The sequence below is a fragment of the Apis cerana genome, linkage group LG15 (assembly GCF_029169275.1).
Source record: "Apis cerana isolate GH-2021 linkage group LG15, AcerK_1.0, whole genome shotgun sequence".
NCBI classification, from domain to species: domain Eukaryota; kingdom Metazoa; phylum Arthropoda; class Insecta; order Hymenoptera; family Apidae; genus Apis; species Apis cerana.
Genome location: NC_083866.1, coordinates 6525741 through 6544247, shown reverse-complemented (window position 1 = coordinate 6544247; position 18507 = coordinate 6525741). Strand labels below are relative to the sequence as shown.

General features: G+C 43.3%; 1 protein-coding gene and 1 long non-coding RNA gene across 9 annotated transcripts in view; one reads left to right on the top strand and one right to left on the bottom strand.

Annotated features, from left to right (window-relative positions):
- The window catches only part of LOC107996358 (dopamine receptor 2), a 58906-nt gene that overhangs the window by 17246 nt on the left and 23153 nt on the right, over nt 1–18507 (bottom strand). The window lies entirely within an intron of this gene.
- On the top strand, nt 391–2466 carry LOC133667429 (uncharacterized). The gene is made up of 2 exons (XR_009832938.1): nt 391–922; nt 1012–2466. It is a non-coding gene; the product is annotated as an uncharacterized LOC133667429 (long non-coding RNA).

Here is an 18507-nt window from a genome sequence, read left to right as displayed (position 1 = left end):
CGATACCTTTCGATGGTGTTTTAATTTTCCTATAAACGCTTGCTTAAATCGTGCATCACGATTTGGCAAATTTATATTTCACGCGATTCGCGCGGATCAAATTTTATTCGTTCTATATAACGTTCGATGTATGCTTATTTCCCATTTAACGTTTCGATTCCTATTGTATCGTAACTAGGCGACGTATATAATAAACCAGCCCTGTCGTAAAAGCAATTTACCGGTTGCGTAACAATTAAATCCCTACCATAAATGATATCCGTGTATCTGTTTCATCTCGTTTCGACTCGACTCTATTGACTCTAAAGCTTAATTACACGATGCACGTGCAAAGGGGGTCTGTTGTCGTCCTGTACACCCGTTTCATAAATTTTCCCCCGGCTGAAAGATCGGTGAAAACGAAGGGAAACATCGATGTTGGAAGAAAGAGGAAGAGAGAGAGAGAGTAAAAAAAAGTTTCTTGATTGACCGTCGGCGAACAGCAATCGCGAAGAATCGGGCCGAATTCCGGGGTAATTTATTTATTCGTTAATTGAATTGTCGCAAACGAGGGACTCGAGGGAAACGTAATTTCTTTATGTATCGCCATTAACGGATTGCCGCCACTCGTCCATGAAAATTCATCTCGCCCACGAAAATGTTGTCAAGCGAGGTCGAGCGAGGAATTCGGATCGAATAACTTTATTCTTTTTTATTCCAGCCGCCGTCGTATAATCTCGCTTCTCTTCTTGCTCGCGTACACTTGTTCCTCTTCTCGTACGACGACGACGTATTGAAATGCAGACACTGCGCATCGACTCTCGGATCGTTGGTCGCATGCGACGACGGATGGACCCAAGTGTCCCGAGAGGAATCCCTTTGAATCGCGGCGGGAAATCGTTTCGCTCTCCCTCTCGACAAACACGGCAAAGGAGAGAAGTGGGTAAGAATGGGGGAGAGGGGTTGAATCGTGCGCGGCAATCGCCTCGAATATCCCCTCGGTCTATCTCGTTCTCGTGTTTCTCGTTTCAGATATTTTCGCTCCTCGGCGGCTTCTTCCTTTGTGGAGCAGGAAGTGGGATCCCCTCTTTCGATCGTAACGGTCCAAGTTTGAGAATCGAGATTGAAAATCACGCCGAGTTTCGAGTGTTCGAGAGGCATAATATCATCGAGATTATCGAGAACAGGGGAAATGATGATGACGATGATCGACGAACGGTGGATATTTCGTATACGATGAGATTGTGCGGGGAATTTTTCTTTTTTTCTTCGTATTTTGAGAGACTACACACAAGTTTCGAACACGTTAATTTAACGCGAGAAGAGGTGGAAGGCTAAGGTGGTTGGAACGGATATCGTAAATATATTGTAAACGGGACGAGACGGAGGGAACTCGTTAAAGAACTCGTCGCGATTCCTCGACGATGCTTGAGTCCGTGGAGAAATTCTTTCGTTCGATACGTAAATACGATTACGAATAATATAAAAAAGCCATGATAAGGGGAAACGTATCGATTTCATAAAAGGAAACATGGACACGAGATCTCGCGTGATTCCATTCTGTCGCGACGATACGTTTTACATTTTTTTGCAAAAAAAAAAATAAAAAAATAACGTTGGAAAAAAATAACGGAGAACGATTCCTTGTCCTAAGTAAATAGCATTTTTAATAAATGAAGATTAATTAGAAAATACTACGATATTTAGAAAAATTTATGGTTTCATCAATGGGCACGCGAAATGGGTTCTTAAATTGTTAAATTATCGGCCCGATGATCATCGACGGGAACACGTGTCGAATGCTTAATAATAATAAAACTGAACCCAGAAACTTTGCTAATCAACCCTTTAGCTCGAACTCTACTTTTCACCGAGTTTTGAGAGATTCTCCGTTTTACGATTCTTCGTTTAAGAAATCGCGGCTGACAGCTAATCGCCCTACTCTCTCGGTTCGCTCCGTTTTTTCCCGTGCAACGCATAAAACAGGGAGAAAAATATTTATACAAAACGATTCGATACCCTGTATTATTCATTCGGGGGGGTATATCTCAATCGATAAACCATCGGGAGGCAACGTATCGGAAACTCATCTTAACCCCCGCCAGTTTGCATTATTCAAGTACGGTTTTAATCGTTATTCGAGTTGTTGAATTTAAAAAGGGAAGGGAAAAGGAAATATTTAATAACGATTTATATAACGAATCAACGTTTGTCAAGTGAAATCGAATCGAATCGAATATTGACATTATATCGCGGATCGGGTAAATTATTCCATCTGATGATATACAGTCTCTCCTCTTTGCATTAATCTCCCCTTTGTCTCTCTTTCCCTCTTTCCATCGTCCAAGATGGAAGAAACTGGGCATACCTCGCGTCATTGTGTCACGTTCTGCGAATTTCAAATTCCATTCTTAACGATGAAAGAAGAAGAAGAAGAAGAATAAAAAGAAGTGGAAAGTTTTCCAGGCTAAATAAAAACCTATTAAAACTATTAAAACCGTTTGCAATTTGTTGTGCAGCTTTTCTCTTGCGCGGCCAGCAAACGCTCGGCCAATAAAACGTTGTCGGGTCGGAGAGTTAAGGTGGAAGAAGATTTATCAACGACTCGGCTTACGTTTTGGTCAGAAAGGTAGGGATTTATAGAAGAGACAGCACGTCTTTTCGGTTAAACCCTTGTTTCTCTTTCCAGAGAATGCTGATTAATGTTACATGTACACAATGTCTGCGCTTTCTTCTTCTCTCGTTCCTCTTTAACTTGCCACGATTATTCCACGTAAACCTAGTATTGTTTAATCAACCAAGTATGCTTCCACCAAATTGGCAATACGGTACAACTCGGCCCATATTCGAGATTGCTTCCTGAAAGGACCAATTTACCTCTTTGATCGCCCCATTCTATTTGTCTGAATCTCATCAGTGGTCACCGACACCTCGTGTCATCTGTGTATCAGACGTACAATTTGACAACGATTCTCAATCTTATCGATTGTTGAATTAATTTAATATAAACACGACCGCATTGATATCATTTTTTATTTTGCAAACTAGTGGGAGATGTAATTTCTCAAAATTGAAAACCACTTTGCTCTACTTATTTCTCGAAAAATTGATCAACAACCACCGATGACAGGCCTCTTAGGATTGCTCTTAGGATTGGGAACCACTCCCCAGGATTTTGATTATTATCGGTGGTAGGGCAAGATCGATAGATCCATCTCACTTTGGAGGATCCCAAAGCGTGCAAGTTCAACCATCGAGGGTTGAAAAGGTTTGTCGAGGCCTTTGGGGCCGCCAACGAAACCGGAACCGAGCGTGATTGTTGTCGTCGTCGGATGGAAGGGCGCGAAACGAACAAGCGGAAGATTCTCCCCTGATTGGGATTCCGCGTCCCTCGTAAATGAGCTATCGGGGTTTACGTTCTAATGACAGCGAAACGTGGGCCGAATGGCATTTCTGCCGGTCGGGCAATCGTGCGCGACACGACGGGCCGGAAATCGATGGCCCGTTCTACAGCAACGAACGCCATCCCCTCCAATGAATTTGCACACGGAATCGGCCAATTTTCGGCCAGAGAGATTTCACGAGATTTAAAAGTTTCTCGTGGCCTCGTTTGCCGAGCGGAAATCCAATCGTACAATGACGCCTCTCGTTCCAACGAAACGCTGGCGCGTGAAACATTAACGATTAGTTACACTCTTCGATACACGGCTTCGAAATGGATGAAAAGGAGAGAGGCGAAAGAAGGTGTAAGCTCGTCTTGCGAGAGTAATCGTCGTGTTTACTCGTTTTTACTTGGATGAAATAAAGTAGTATCGGATGTTGGGAAAATGATGGATAAGCGATAAGTCGAGGAAGTGGATGATACAGTGATCGATAGTATATGGCCACTATATGTGTTTTTCAGTAAGTGTACGGCCGAGTAAGTGGAACGCTCAAGTTGGTCCCGATGGATGAACGGGAGAGAAAAGGTTGGAAGGAATACCGATACTATCCTCTCCATCCAGGTTTTAGGTCCGATCTCTGGGGAGCCTCGCTGGTAACCTCGTTATTTCACCATCGCTATGAAAATAATCAAGCTGTTGGTTTGACGTCATCAAAGTTTTTTTTTTTTTATAAAATATCCACGGACCTCTTCTCATCGGCTCTCTCTTTCTCTTTCTCTCTGTTCATTTTTATGGTATCGGCAAATAATAACGTTAAAATTATATTTCCATCGCTGATCGATGATGCTCTACGGTCATAATTATCGAAGAGGTAGAACGAAGTCTGGACGAAAAAGGGAAGGGGAGGGACGGCCGTTGTGGCGTCTAATCCATCAATGTCGTAACTGCAGTTACTGCATCGTGGCCGGCGACGTCAGCACGTGACGTCAATGATGGCAACACGTGGTAAATGGACGCGCCAAGTCGACAATGTGTTTTACGTGGAATGCGGACGAATCCGCAGGGAAAGAAGAAGGAGAAGAAAGGAAGGAGGGAAGAGAAACGAGTCTTACAAATCTAGTTGGCGTGGGTAAGAGCAATTTATAGGTTCTCTCAGCTTGGCGGGGAGTCGCAGGATCGAGTACGAGTCGAGATACGGCGGCGTGGCTTTCTCTCCCGGTCTCTTACCACCGATGCGGAGACGCCGTGGCGCCAAACTCGATGTCTCGACGTCGAGGCAAGCCCTTGGTGACCGGTGACCGTATCTCTGGCGAATTTGCGACACGCTCTAGTTTCTAGCTACGGTCAATGACGAATGAAAATATCCCTAGGGTTGAATGCCTCGAAATGGAATAAGTTGGTTCGTGTAGAGGTCGTAGAGCCGGCCAAGTGAATGAAATGGGACCACCTCGGATGCTTTTCAATACTTTTATTCGCTCGCAGAGAACATCTGAAACAACTTTCTTCTTTTTCCCTACTCGATTTATTTGCAATTTGCAAATTTGTCCTCGGTGAGTTAAATAAAAAAAAATAGCGTTGCAATCGATCATCGGATAAAACGTAATCGAGATGTTTTGAAAAATTGCTAGATAGGATAATTCTTATTTTCCTGTTAAACTTTTCTTTGAATCGGAATCATAGGATGCATTATATCGATACTTATTCGCGCAGACTGATGCCCGGCGATGAATGTTTAATAGGGTTATTCTTCAAGGGATGAATTTCATTCTCTTTCCGCGGAGGATAAAAGCGAAGGAGGAGAGCCTTTGGAGGGGAAAAAATTCTTCCTGAACCGGAGTCGGGTTTGTCGGAGTTTGAAAATGCAAATTTGACTTCTCGCGCGATAACGAAGAGGTCGTTAACAGAAAACCGATCTTCTGCCCTCCCATTCCACGCCACGCCACGTTCCTCCATTCTTTTCTCGCCTCTTCCTGGATCATTTGCGACGCGGCCGAGTCGTAATTTACTTTAACGCTCGACTTTGAACCGTAATTCACTGGGAGAATTTGCGAACCTATTCTTCCATCGTTCCTCACCGCGTGGACCCAGCGTCAAAATTGCTCAACCAATGGAACGATCCACCGTCTGAATTCCGTTTGACGATCCGCCCAACTTTTAGAGATAGTTTATCGTCGAAGAATCATCCCTCCCTGTTCCCACATCGATGGATATGTTCCATATAGAGAAGAAAATTTAAACAAACGAAATTGTACAGGAAACGAATCCTGTAAAATTGATTTCGCATTCGTTTTAATCTGCATCCTGGGATCGTTTCGAACGGGTAAGCAATTACAATTACATATTCCACGATAATTGCTCGAACACGTGAACGGTATAACGTACGTGTTCTTGCGCGTTTCCCTTATCGAATATCATAAACTAAAATCACAGCTTGATATCGACGTTGATCACGATGGCATTTTGCGAACGAGGGAGGCAGGCCTGTATATCGAAGTTGCGCAAACAAGGCATGTTGTCCACGAGGAACAAACGCTCGTATTAAAGGTGAAAATTTCTGTAGAATCGGACGCGAGGTGAATTTATTTAATTTACGGCAAACGTGGCGAAAGTACGAAGCCATGAATTCTGCTCGAAATTACCGACCAACTCCTATATACATATATATATATACCGGAACGTGAATCGCGTTAAATGCAACCAGTATTTTGTTAAATATCAAATTTATACGGTTTCAAATCTCTCGATAGTATTCCTATCCGCTCGTTTTCTCCACGATATTTCGAATAAACATCTGGAAAATTAGAATACAGTCTTTATCAAAAGGTATCCTCGACTTCTCTCCGTGAATCGTTTATTATCTCTAATAAAATTAATTTCCATACGAATCCCTCGATTACTCGTATTAATCATAATTGTGGACGACTGAAGGTCACCTAGCATCGCTTTTTCAGAAATTTAACGAGGTTTACAGCTAGTTTCGACTCCAACCTCGCCAACTTTCCCGACAGAGATAATAATACGTATTCCGTTTCCTCTCGCGTCACTTGCTACCATGCAAGTCTAACATGCAAGTTATCAAACTTTGGCCCCTTCGCAAGTCCATGGCATGCGCCATGTCACGAGAGATGTTGCCGGCAAGCAACGGCGTAAGGCAACTAATGGAAGATTCTCCAGAAATTGTTCTTGGAAGACGCGTTCGGTCTGCTGCGAGTCGATCCATCGACTAATCAAAGTTTCGATCCAAACTTGACTCGACTGTGCCTTCTTCTTCTTCCTTTTTCCTTTTGCGAGACGATCGCGAAGACCGCGGTGACGATTTAATCCGAGCCCGCAGTTGCTTTCGCAATTTCTTCTCGTCCAGGATGCGCGTATACGGATACGGAGGGAGGGAGGGAAGGGAAGGGGTGTTACCGGTGAATTATTCATCTCGAAAACTACATTTTCATCCTCCGCCTTTTGGGGAGGGACGCGAAGCGGAACACGGATGAAAAATTTTTCCAGATTTCCAGACCTCGCCCGTGGATATATTCGGTGCTTGCGCTGCAACTTCTCTCGCAGAATTAATCTCTGGTCGCCGCTGCGTCTTTGGCGCGATGGACCAAAAACCTTCAACCTTTGTATCGGCCTTTCTTCTCTTCCTTCTCGGTGGCAAGAACGAACCCGTTCCCAGGAAAACGCGCGCGAAAGTTTACGCGATAAGTTTTCTCACGGGTCGAGAAACTTTGAGAAATTTAAACTATCGCATATCCACGTCGAATCTTGTCTATTCGTTTCGTCGTTCATTTATAAAGATTTATAAAGATTTTTAATCTTGCCCTTTCGAAAAGAATTCTTTGTACTCGTATAAAGATAATAAACGAGTATTTTTGTTCCGAATATATATATATAAATATCATCGACGTATCATCGATAAATTGGAAAAATCCGATCCGAGCGGAGGAAGAAAGTTAAAAACGTTGTAACGTTCTCGTGATCCGATCATCTCGCAATCTGATTTTCATCTCTCTTCCATTCGTTCCGTTTCATCCCTTCCCTCAACGTGTCGTTTCGTTAACATTTCTGATATCGTGAAGCGTAAGGTGGGAAGTAGGGGCTCGTTCCCAAACCAGAGAAGTGGATTCAGACTCGAGAATCTCGTGATCTCGGGTTTGGAGTTAATTAAATCGGAGATTTCGAGGTTTTGAATCCTCGAAAATCGATGCTCGATTGCTGGAAAGATGCGATTAACTCCCGTAGAACGGGAACTTCGTAAACGTAGTCCTCCGTCTGGTATAATAATCAACTCGAAAGCTGGGCGGGGAGGGACGGAAACTCTCGATAGTCCGCGAAACTTCCCAACGATCTTCGATTATCCGCTCTCCCCCGTCCCCCCTCCACGAGACGACCGTATGATCGCCGCGATTCCTCCATCTTATTAATCAATCCGAACGTGCTAAGTACTTTGGAAGAGTACCCTCTGCTTTCTTTTCCCCGTCGAGAGGATGAAAAATAAGAGAAAACGAGGGATAAGAAGAAGCGTCGAAAATAACCCGGATGAGAGGCGACAGAAGAGAGGAGAGAAGACACCACCTATTTCTGTAATATAATTGTCGGCAAAGGATAGGCTAGCTTCCCTAAATAGCTAAACTACTCTTTCGTTACTGAATCTTCTCCTCCTTCTCCAGTATCCATGGATCGATCGAAACCGGGATCGAAACGAAAACGATACATCCGTCCCGGAATTGATTTAACCGGTATTATTAAGCCGAATATATGGATTGCATTCGATCCCCCGCCATTAGGCGTCACATTAGGATCAATGGTGGTGAGCGGGCGACATTCACCGGTAAATCCAACGTGTAATATCTGCGTACGGCCGCTAATGGATTCGAAGTAACCGTTTGCTCTAATTATCGTTGATCGCAGTCGCGACCGGTTTACCGATCCCACCCCCCGATCCTTGCTCCTCTCCCCAATGAGAACCAACCATTCATGATTTCGCTATTGATCGCCTCGATGATCGCTCGTGCGCCACCCACCGTGTTCCCTCTAATCGTGTTTGCCGCGATTATGTAAACCGGTTTAACAACGATCCTTCGGGGGGAGGGGCGGGGAAGGTTTGGGGGAATGGTCAAATGGAGCGAGGGGGAGGAGGCAGAGGTCACGAGGTGGCAGAGAAATACGAAATCGAATAGGAGGGGACGAGTCGGAGGAAATTATTTACGGAGGAGGAAATCGGCCGAGTGGTTTATTCGAGATTCAGCTTTTCGCCTCTCCTCTGTCTATCACGATTAAAAGGCTCCGGTTGCCGTCCCTTTTTTTTTAAAACGGCCTGCCCTTTCAACCGGCCCCGCGACTACTTTGGAGCCAGGGATCGACCGATCGATCGATCGATCGGTGGGGGTATATTAATAACCATTCGCCATCGGTCACATCGAGGAGGCTATTCAGTTTTCAGAGCTCAGAGAGAAGAGATCCATCCTGGCACGACCGTGCGAAGAAAGCGTGCATTCTATCGAGACTATCGATTTTGCATTTACCCAAGCAAGCAGGGGGCCGTGAAGCGTGATAGCAGTGACACGTGCGATTGCCGGATACGTGGAATTGGCCGATGGTTTCTCTCTCTCTCTCTCTTCCCCCTTCTCTTTCTTCCACTTGCTCGGCGGAAAACTTAACGATCCTCGTTCCGGAACACGCGATTTATGCGTTAAGCCGCGGATTATCGCGGCACGGTTTCGGACAAAAGTGGTTTCGTTCGATTTTCGCGGATCGATTCCCCTCGCGGTGTAATTTCATTATATTGATAGCCGTCGATTTTTCATCCTAATCTTCTCCTTTCATCTCCCCCTTTTTGTTTCGCGATAATGAAACCGCTATTCACGACGCCCCGCTATTCTCTTGGGCTTATTCAATTTGGGCCAAGTTTCGCGGTCGTAATATACAATCCCGCGCCGCTCTTTCCGAATGCACGCGCATGGGAGAACGTACGCGTCCATTTTATCAGGCAGGGCGTAATAAGTGGACTCGGGAGGACAAGTTATACACCTATGTGTATCGCGTTTACACAACGTCTCTTACGTAATGCAAATTACGCGCGCCAGTATTAATTTTCCACGCGTTTCTCGCTTCGGTGTGACGTCGACCAACCTTTGCTTTATATATATATATATAAAATTAAAGGTTAGGTTGAAGTTTGCTCGTTTCGAATTCGCCGTTTGTTCACCGACATCGAAAAATCGTCTACGCCTTGGGACGCCTTGGGAAAGTTCTCGGTTGGTTCTACCGATATCGGGTTGGCTCATTGAAACGTCTACCGACACGACTGCTTGCTCCACGAATGCATTATGTACGAGAACTCTTGGTGGTTGATTCGTAATGCGAGACGCGCGATCTATCAGCGCGTGTCACTCGCGGGATTTCTCTTGGACGTGTAATCGAGATTTGAACGATTCCCTACCCCGTTCGTCGCGAGGATAAATTATTCTTCTGATGGGGAAAGAATTGGAATAAAAATAAAAAAAAGAGGATCGAATTTCCAAATATTTTAGAATTAGATTAGAATACGGAAGACAATTATTTCAACTGTTTCGACGGATCGTTGATACGATCGTTGTACGACGAGACCATGTTTTCATTATCAAATCTGAAAAAGAAAAAAGAAAAAAGAAAGAAAACGTTCGACTCGAATCGATGTTCCGTAAAATTTTGCGACATTCGACACTCTGACCTACTAGCACCAACCTAATTCGAGGAGAGGAGGTCTAAAATTGAGTCGCCACGCTTTTAAAAAAAGCATTTTCCCGATAACGAAACCCTGTTAAAGGGTTGAAACTTGTCGAGCGACAAATAGAATGTTAATACTACGGAGTGGTATCATTTATCGGTATATACCGATTTCTCTCGCTTTCCGACGAAAAAAAAACGAACCATTGGCGGGATCCTGGATTCGCAAAGCCGCCATTAAGCGCTTAAGGCGGGGAATTTTTCCTCGGCATCTTGGAGAAGTTTCTCTCTCTCTCTCTCTCTCTCTGCGGCTTCGAAACTCATTTCGCGGGAATGAATAAAAGTAATTTGCTAAAGAGGCCTCCTCCTTCTCCCTCCTCGTTTTGTCCATCCGCAACCTTGGATCTCCAATTCTCTCTCTCTCCCTCCCTCTACATCAATCGTGGAAAAAAAAAGAAAAGAAACACCGGCTCTGCCCCCTCTGTATCGCGAACAGAAGCCATTTAATATACGTGTTCCCGGGCCGGGAGACGCGCGCACACGTAATTCAAGGATTCTTATCCTCGTATCCGTCTTCCCAACAAGGGTTCCCCGATGAATCTCTCTCTCTCTCTCTCTCTCTTCTCCGCCAGGTCTAAAGTCGATCCACAATCCAACGGGGGTGTATTTTTCTCCCCTATCCCATCCTAACGCGTTCGAAAATTACGCCCTTGTCGTGGTTTCTTACCGCGAAACCATCCGATTGAAATTCTTCCCCCTTCGCTTGTCTCCCCTCCTCCTTCCCCCTTTTTGCTCGTCTCTCGAAAAGGAGAAGAAGTACGAATTGTTCGAAGGATATAGTAACAGACCTTTGGACCTTTTGATGCGCGTTAAAACGAGGGAGAGGGAGAGAGAGAGAGAGGGAGAGAGAAAGAGAAATCGATAAGTCTTGTTGCAACGGTTAGGGGAAGGGGTTGGTTGGTTCGATATTCGAAATAAATTAATCGAACCAATTAAGAAGCTCGAGGGATGGTTGTTGAAGGAGGGGGGTAAAAAAAAAAAAGAAAGAAAAATGTACGCTTTCGTTTAATTAAAATCCATTCTGGTATATTTTTATCGGTTTTCATTCCGTAATACGATTTAGCAGGTGAAATAAGGGAAGCACGATATTTAATTCCCTGTCGAGCGATTCTAAGCTAGCGAGCTCTCTCCGGCTAGTTTCTTCGTTCCGTGCCACGATCTCCACTAGGATTAATCCACGAGGATTATTACAGACATTCCTAATTCTTCTAATCTTGGAGGTGCAACGACGAGTCGAATAATTTTCTTTTTTTCCTTTTTTTGTCTATCGACCGAGCAACCAACTTTCTCGTTCGTTACCTCGATCAATTGCAAAAATCCTTGAACAAACGTCGTCTAATCGCATCTAGATCCCATACATCGCGTCGGATAAGCCCCCGGAGTTAACGGGTAGACGGATTATTATCATCCGGCGGATCCGTTTGAAAGGCGATCCTCGACGCATCCAACGCAACTACTACATTAATCGAAATCTCTTGAAAGCTGAGAAGGTGGATAAAGCCGGCGTTGTTCATCTCTCGAAAGCGAGTGGAGCGAAGCTTGTTCGCAGCTATTCCCTCGACATGCGGCCAATTAAGAAAAAAAAAAAAAATATTAGACACGAGAAATTTAGGAGAGAGAAACCGATAAGGGTTATCCTTAATTGGCGGAGAATCTCGTAAATTTTCGCCGAGAACGAGTTATTTCCTCCGACCGAATCCTCCTGTCGAGGATCTCCCCCTCGTTCAACGTTTGACGTGGATTGTGCACATTTGAATAATTGTGGCTCGTTTGTTTAAAAGAGATATCTGTATTCGGTTACGAAAGTCTGTCTGCATACATATATATATATCTTACGAGGAAACTCGGCTAACACGAAAATCCTGATTTCAACGTTTAAAGTTTGTAGGTGGAGGGAGACGGATATAATGGGTTGTACATGCAGAGAATAAAATCAACTCCCGGAATTTTAGTAATTTTTTTTTTCATATTTTGAATTTGTAATCTCGCCCATCTCTGGAAATATTTCTTTATAATAGAATAATAGAGAAGTAAGATTTGAATGTGTGGTATTTAAAAAAAAAAAAAAAAAGAAACGACACTGAAATTTTAACAAGGTCGAAGGTCGAATAAAAAGCTTGTTCGTACGTACGAGATCCATTCATATTCTATTCGTATTTCGCGAAATTTCGTATCTACAAAATTGTTATTAATCGCTGATCCTAAATATATCCGGATATTCACGTTTGTAAATATTTCAAATTTCAAGAATGACAAAAAAAAAATTATTCGTGAGCTTATGTAGCGAGTTATTAAAGAACAAAGACTCGAGGAACGGACAAAGACTTTCCCCCCATTTTTTGTTTTAAAACAACTCGAGTTAATCTCGACCGAATGTGCGTCAAAAATAAAAACTGAATCATGCGTTTAGAGAGATCCGAATAGAAGATTCTCTTTCCCTATTAATGTCCCATTATAAACTCGCCTAGGGCGAGTTCATCGGTTTTCGGAGATGAACAAGATGCCTCCCTCTTACCAACGTTTCCAACTTTGGAATAATAATTTAACTCACGGGCATACCGGAGTTGAACTGGGCTAATTTGCAATCAACCGTGGACAATGGATCAATTTTCTCCGGCATCTCGAGCCGGAGAAATCGATAACCGAGAAAATTGTATCCGACAAAAATTTCGAAATCCCTCTTTCATTATCTCCTTCTTTCGTTGCGAGACGTCTTTCAGAAGAGATTCGAGCGCGTCTTCCTTTTCCTCGACGACGACGACGATGCCGGCATCCCTTAACGGGGTTTAATTTCTAAACCGGTGAACCGTATCGGTGAAAAGGATCGCCTTTGAAGAGTTTTTTATTCTTCCCTCCCCTTTGTACATACGTGACACTTTGTATGCAGGGAACAAGTGTACAACCAGTGTATCTCTCCTTTGAAATATTTTTCCGCCACCGCATTTGTCCCCGCGTGCACGTGTTATTAAAAGTTTAAACAAGTTTCCTTGCACGCGATGACGGGCCCGTCTTCCGTGAAATCCTCCACCGACGACGACGACAACGAGATCTCTTTGATCTTTGTCCTCCCTGTGATGGACATCGAATTATCGCGCGCCGTCCCGCGCGTAAATAAAAATCTAAAAAAAAAAAGAAAAAGCACGGACGTGGCTGTGGTGCAACAGCTTTTCAACGCGTTTCTTTTAATTCACGTTCGTGTATTTATTTTTTGCCTCGTCTCCCTCTTTTTTTTTTTTGATTCATTTATTTTCATCGACACTTTTCAACAACGACCTTTTATCATCTGCAATGTACAGCGCGTGTATCAAACGTGGATCGCGTAATTGGCGTGGAATTAACGCGTCTCGCAAGTATCGTTTCGTAGAAACATCGAATATACCATCCCCGTTTTTTTTTTTTGCTATTCGGGATTAAAGGAGAGTCAGACTTCAGCGGTAGTAGTAATAAACGAGAAGGCAAATTTTCTGTCGAGTTGGAAATATTTATTACCGTGGTCATCCTCGAGCGAGAAACTTTTCCGCTGGGACTAATCATTCACTGGGAAGAGCTCTCCCCGTGAAGCTCGCAAAGAATAATCGAAGGAATATTTTTTTTCGACGAATCGATATCGGGGAACTTGTTTGAAAGCGATGAACGTAAAGTAATAAGAGAGATCCAATGATCCGTAGAGTTTTCGTGCTCGTTCCTCGAGCAACGCCCGCCACCCTGACGTAATAACGTCTTTCCAACTTTCGTCATTCGTTCTTTTTCCGCGTATGCGAGAAAAACGCGTCGCCCGAGAAGAAAGTGGTCGTTGATCGACTAAGAGGAAGAAAAATAAGAAAAGGAACGCGTTGTGTCTATTTAAACAGCGAGTAGAACGTAAGAACGCCATAGAAACGATTGTTTTCCTTTTGGAAAGAGAAAGAAACAGGGGAGAGCGGGCTAAGCTGCGTTCTATAAACCATGGTGTCGGAAAAGTAATTTAATATTCCCCATTCCGGCTTCTCTTCACCGCGATGTCCACACCCTTCTTATTTTCGCTTATGCGTTAATTTACACGAGCCGGCCGCATTGTGCAACGCGCAGACATGCAAAATAGATGGAAATGCGGAGTTTTTGCTACGCTGCCTCCACCGACTCGAGGTGCGAACGAATAACACCTTTATCTCGTCGTCTCGTTTCTCTCATTTTTCCAATCGCTTCCACGATTTACACGTTATTCAATTTATAATTGTATATTGATAATCGAAAGGTTCGAGTAAAAAGGGAAGGAAGGCTTTTCGTAATTCTTGCTCTCTAGAAAAGTGAGGCAAATTTCCTAAAATTTCGTGATATTCTTACACCAATCGTTTCTCGCGCCAATATAATTTGGTAGGACAAAAGTTCAAATAAACCAATAATCTTACGATATATCTCTACGGATGGTGGACGTCGAAACCTTGACTCGAATGCGGAATTTTTCGCGTGACTGAATTTGTTATACAATTATATAGGCGTTCGTTCATACGAATTCCTCGTTTCGTCCCGAGAAAAGAGAAGAGTAAGATCCCGTTTTCGTAAGAGGATTGCAAGTAAGAAGAAAAAGAAGAAAAAGGAAAGAATCGAAACGCGAAATCGATATTTGCGCCTCGTTCGAAATTCGTTGTTATCCGGCAAATATATATTGCACGATTGGAAATTCTCACGTACACAACGTGTATGGTAATTTAAGGGATGGTCGGATCGTTGCATCATGACCGTCTCATCCTGAATAAATAATGCTCTGCCGATAGTTTCGACACTATTGGCTCTCCATGGAAGGGGATTAACGTTAAACGGATAGGCGGTCTCTAAACTGCGATATCTTTTCCAAACGATCGATTTTCGAAAATTTTCCTCCACAATTTTTCTCTTTTTTTTTTTGCCTCCATCCCTTTGCGCGGGGAAAACGTAAATCCAAGATGGAGAAAAAGATCGCCTATCTTTCAACGCTTTCAAAGCTTTTTCGAGGTTTTCGAGGAGAGGGGAGCTTACGGAGAGGGAGAGAAGAAACAAGGGACGTTTGAAAAAAAGTTCAAGCGCAAAGAAAGAATATACCTTTGGAAGAAACGTTTTCGTTTGCTTTATTTCCAATCTTCTTTGTCGACGAGCGAAAAACCTGTTTATTTCTCCGACTGGATTCCCTCCCTGGATTGTCGTTTATTCGATTAAGTAATTTTGGGAATGAGTCCCCGTCGCGAGGAGCGAGAAACCAACGAGGTTGACCCTAAAATTTTCTCGGGAAATTGCATTAATGCCGGGGCGACCTTTGAAATTTCATCGGAAATGCGGAATATCTTTTCTCTTTTCTTCTCTTGTCACAGAAATTGTGTCATACCAGAGCTGTACACGTACGTTTCTCCCGGCAAAGAAACGGTTCTTTCGCGGAACATAATAATTTTCGAACGAATTAATATCTAAGAAATTTAGTGCCTTTGTGCCATTCTGTCCCCAGTCTCCTCGAAGGATATTGATCCTTGTCGATCGAAATATTTCGTTCCGATCGTCGTTCCATCGATTCGGATCGATGGACAATAATTCGATTCGCGTTGTATCGTTTGTCAATAATTTCAACGAATACAAATTACAAGTATACGCGTTTTCGATTCTCCTTTCCTTTGTTGGTACAAGAAAGAGATAATTTTTCAAACTAGGCGTCGAGTTAATTTGCGCGGCAGTGAATATTTGCATAGTACTTCTCATCCATTTTGCTCTCGTTTATCTTCACCTTCGAGAATAGTTTCTCGAGTTGGACGCCATCGACTTTTTCGCTCCTCCTCCTCCCTAAGAAGTGGAGTATTTGCACCGATTACCGTGCACCCTCGTTTACATAACAAATCTAGTCCCCTAATCAATTTTTTTCAGACAAATTTTAATTCAACCTCCATCCCTGTCAGATTAAAAATCTGGGATTTATTTCCAAAAACTTTGCAGGGACCAAATTAAACAAACATTTTCCACTTCGCGTAAATCGTCCCTAAGATTTTATTCCTTTTTTTTCGCAACCATAACGCGTCTCGGGACACGAACAATTCCCTTCCACTTTCCATCCCCCTCTATTCTCTCTCTATTACTCACCTTCCACTTCCAAAGCAGATAAATTCCGATTGTCGCCCGTTCTTCGAATTCGTGAATTCGTTTTATACAGGAAACTGGATAGTTATCGAGCGCTGGAGAAGAAAGACGGTTCAGTAACACGACAATTATGTCCCCGCAAGCGAAACGACTGATCGTTGGAATATCGATGAGCGTACAGGTGAACGGTGGTGAATACGCATTATGCATGGGGTGCACACTCGAAAGAACACATACACAGAGAGAGAGAGAGAGAGAAAGAGAGAGACACGCGCGATAACAATTTGACCCCGTTCAGATAATAATGGCGCGTACCTCGTAACTTAACCGTAGGTAGACACAGCGGTCTAATATTTTCTTTATTAAGCGCCAACTGGCTCACGAACCCCGATAAATCCCCGCCGATTTGTCAGCGAATACGGCCAGTTTCCCTTCCCCCCCAGTTTCTAAATCGCTCTCGCGGCGCGTTATAATTTACTACAAATGCAAAACGAAGTGTAACGTCGTATGGGATAATAATTTGAAGGATTTATCGGATAAAAGAAAAAAAAAGGCGAAAAATTTATCGTTGAAAAATTTAGAATCGCGATGAGAAACGCTTACACGATCGATTCAACAATCTCTTGCGAACGAAGGATTATTATTATCATCCGTCCGAGTCGGACAAGAAAATAGCGTAATGTTCTCGAGTCTTGGTTTTTCGCGGAAAGAAGCGAGTCTGGATTGAGATAAATACATCCCCCCTCCTTGCACGATCCATCGAGTTAATGCTCTTCTCGCGCCATCCTTTGCTACCGTTCCGGTCATCTCTCCCCGGCAAGTATCTCTTTCCTCCTTCGGTCGCCTTCTGTTTCACTTACGTTCTCTCCGTTATTTCCCGTCGCAACAGATATCACGGTTATTTATCGTTGAACGGCGTCGTCATTTTTCACGGACCGTATTACGTACGTACGCGAGCGTGCGGCGGCCCGCTCGTAACGTCCGCGGGATGCCCGGTCGAAACGACTTTTTGAAAAATCAGCCTCGAGGGTGTCTCGTTTCCACGCTCGGATACTGATCGGGAAAAGATTGATGGAAGCATTGCCCGATGGATCGATTCCACGGTTAAAAGGGATTCCGCGTATTTTTCCTACGCTTTCGATTCCTAACCAAATATCGTTATGGATAATATTAATAAAAGTGAGCCTGGAACGAGCAACTTCTTCGTTATTTGGATACTTATGGATGTTTATTTTTTAATACGTTCTTAATATCGTCAGAGTATCGTTAATGCGAATAGGGGTGATCGAAGAGCAAGATGACGAATTTTACGCGTAAAATGATAATTTTGAATAGGGAAAAGGACAGAGGATTGATAGCTGTCATTTCTGTTCCATTAACTAATATTCTAATGTTAGCTCGATCGATAGATATCGTTATCGATAATATTAATGAAAGTAATTTTCGAATTATTCTTCTTCGTTATTTGGATATTTATTTTCGATCACGATGTAATTTCTCAACGAAATTTATTCGTTCATATAATATTTTTACGTGTCGTAATGATAATTTTGAATAGAAAAAGAGGATTGATAGCAGTCATTTCTGTTCCATTAACGATATTCTAACGTTATCGACATGTCAAAAGCTCGATCGATAAGATATCGATAATCGATAATGGACCAAAGGCTCATCCCTTTTGTTCAGCGGAGTTCGAAGGGCGAGCTGCGTTCGAGGACGTTCAGCTTTAAAGTTTAACGGGCGATAGTAAGTAGGATTTAATTAAAGGGGCAACGGTAGACGCGAATTCTTTCGCGTTGAACCGATCCATCCCGCCCCTGTCCGTGAAGTTTTCACGTTCCATTTTGCCATTTGCCCGAATCGTTTTCGCGAGCGTGTGTGCGAGCGCCAACGCGTAATTAAATCGCGTTGTTTGCATACCTTCCGCTTTCTCCTGAAACTTTGTCGCCAAACATTATTCGGCGCATCCATTCGCGATGCAGGAACGAACGGCACGCCGGAAGTTACGCCGGTGATTTGTCATCGTGGCTTTAAAAGCGTACGAATGGAACACCGCGGCCTTTGCCGATTCCCCGCTTTCCACCGAACGGCTCCGCTGTCGTATGGTCCGTTTAGAAAAAAATAGGTCGAAAGACGGAAGTTTTTATCATTTCGTTCGTTTGTCATTGATAGATAGATTCGATTTCGAGGCTTGCTAATTCTATTATAGAAAACCGTAACAATATTCCAAATTTTCCATTCATTCGTTCGAGAATTTTTTAATCGAATTTTGAGAATTCTCCGATCCTAGGGTTTTTCAATTTTACTT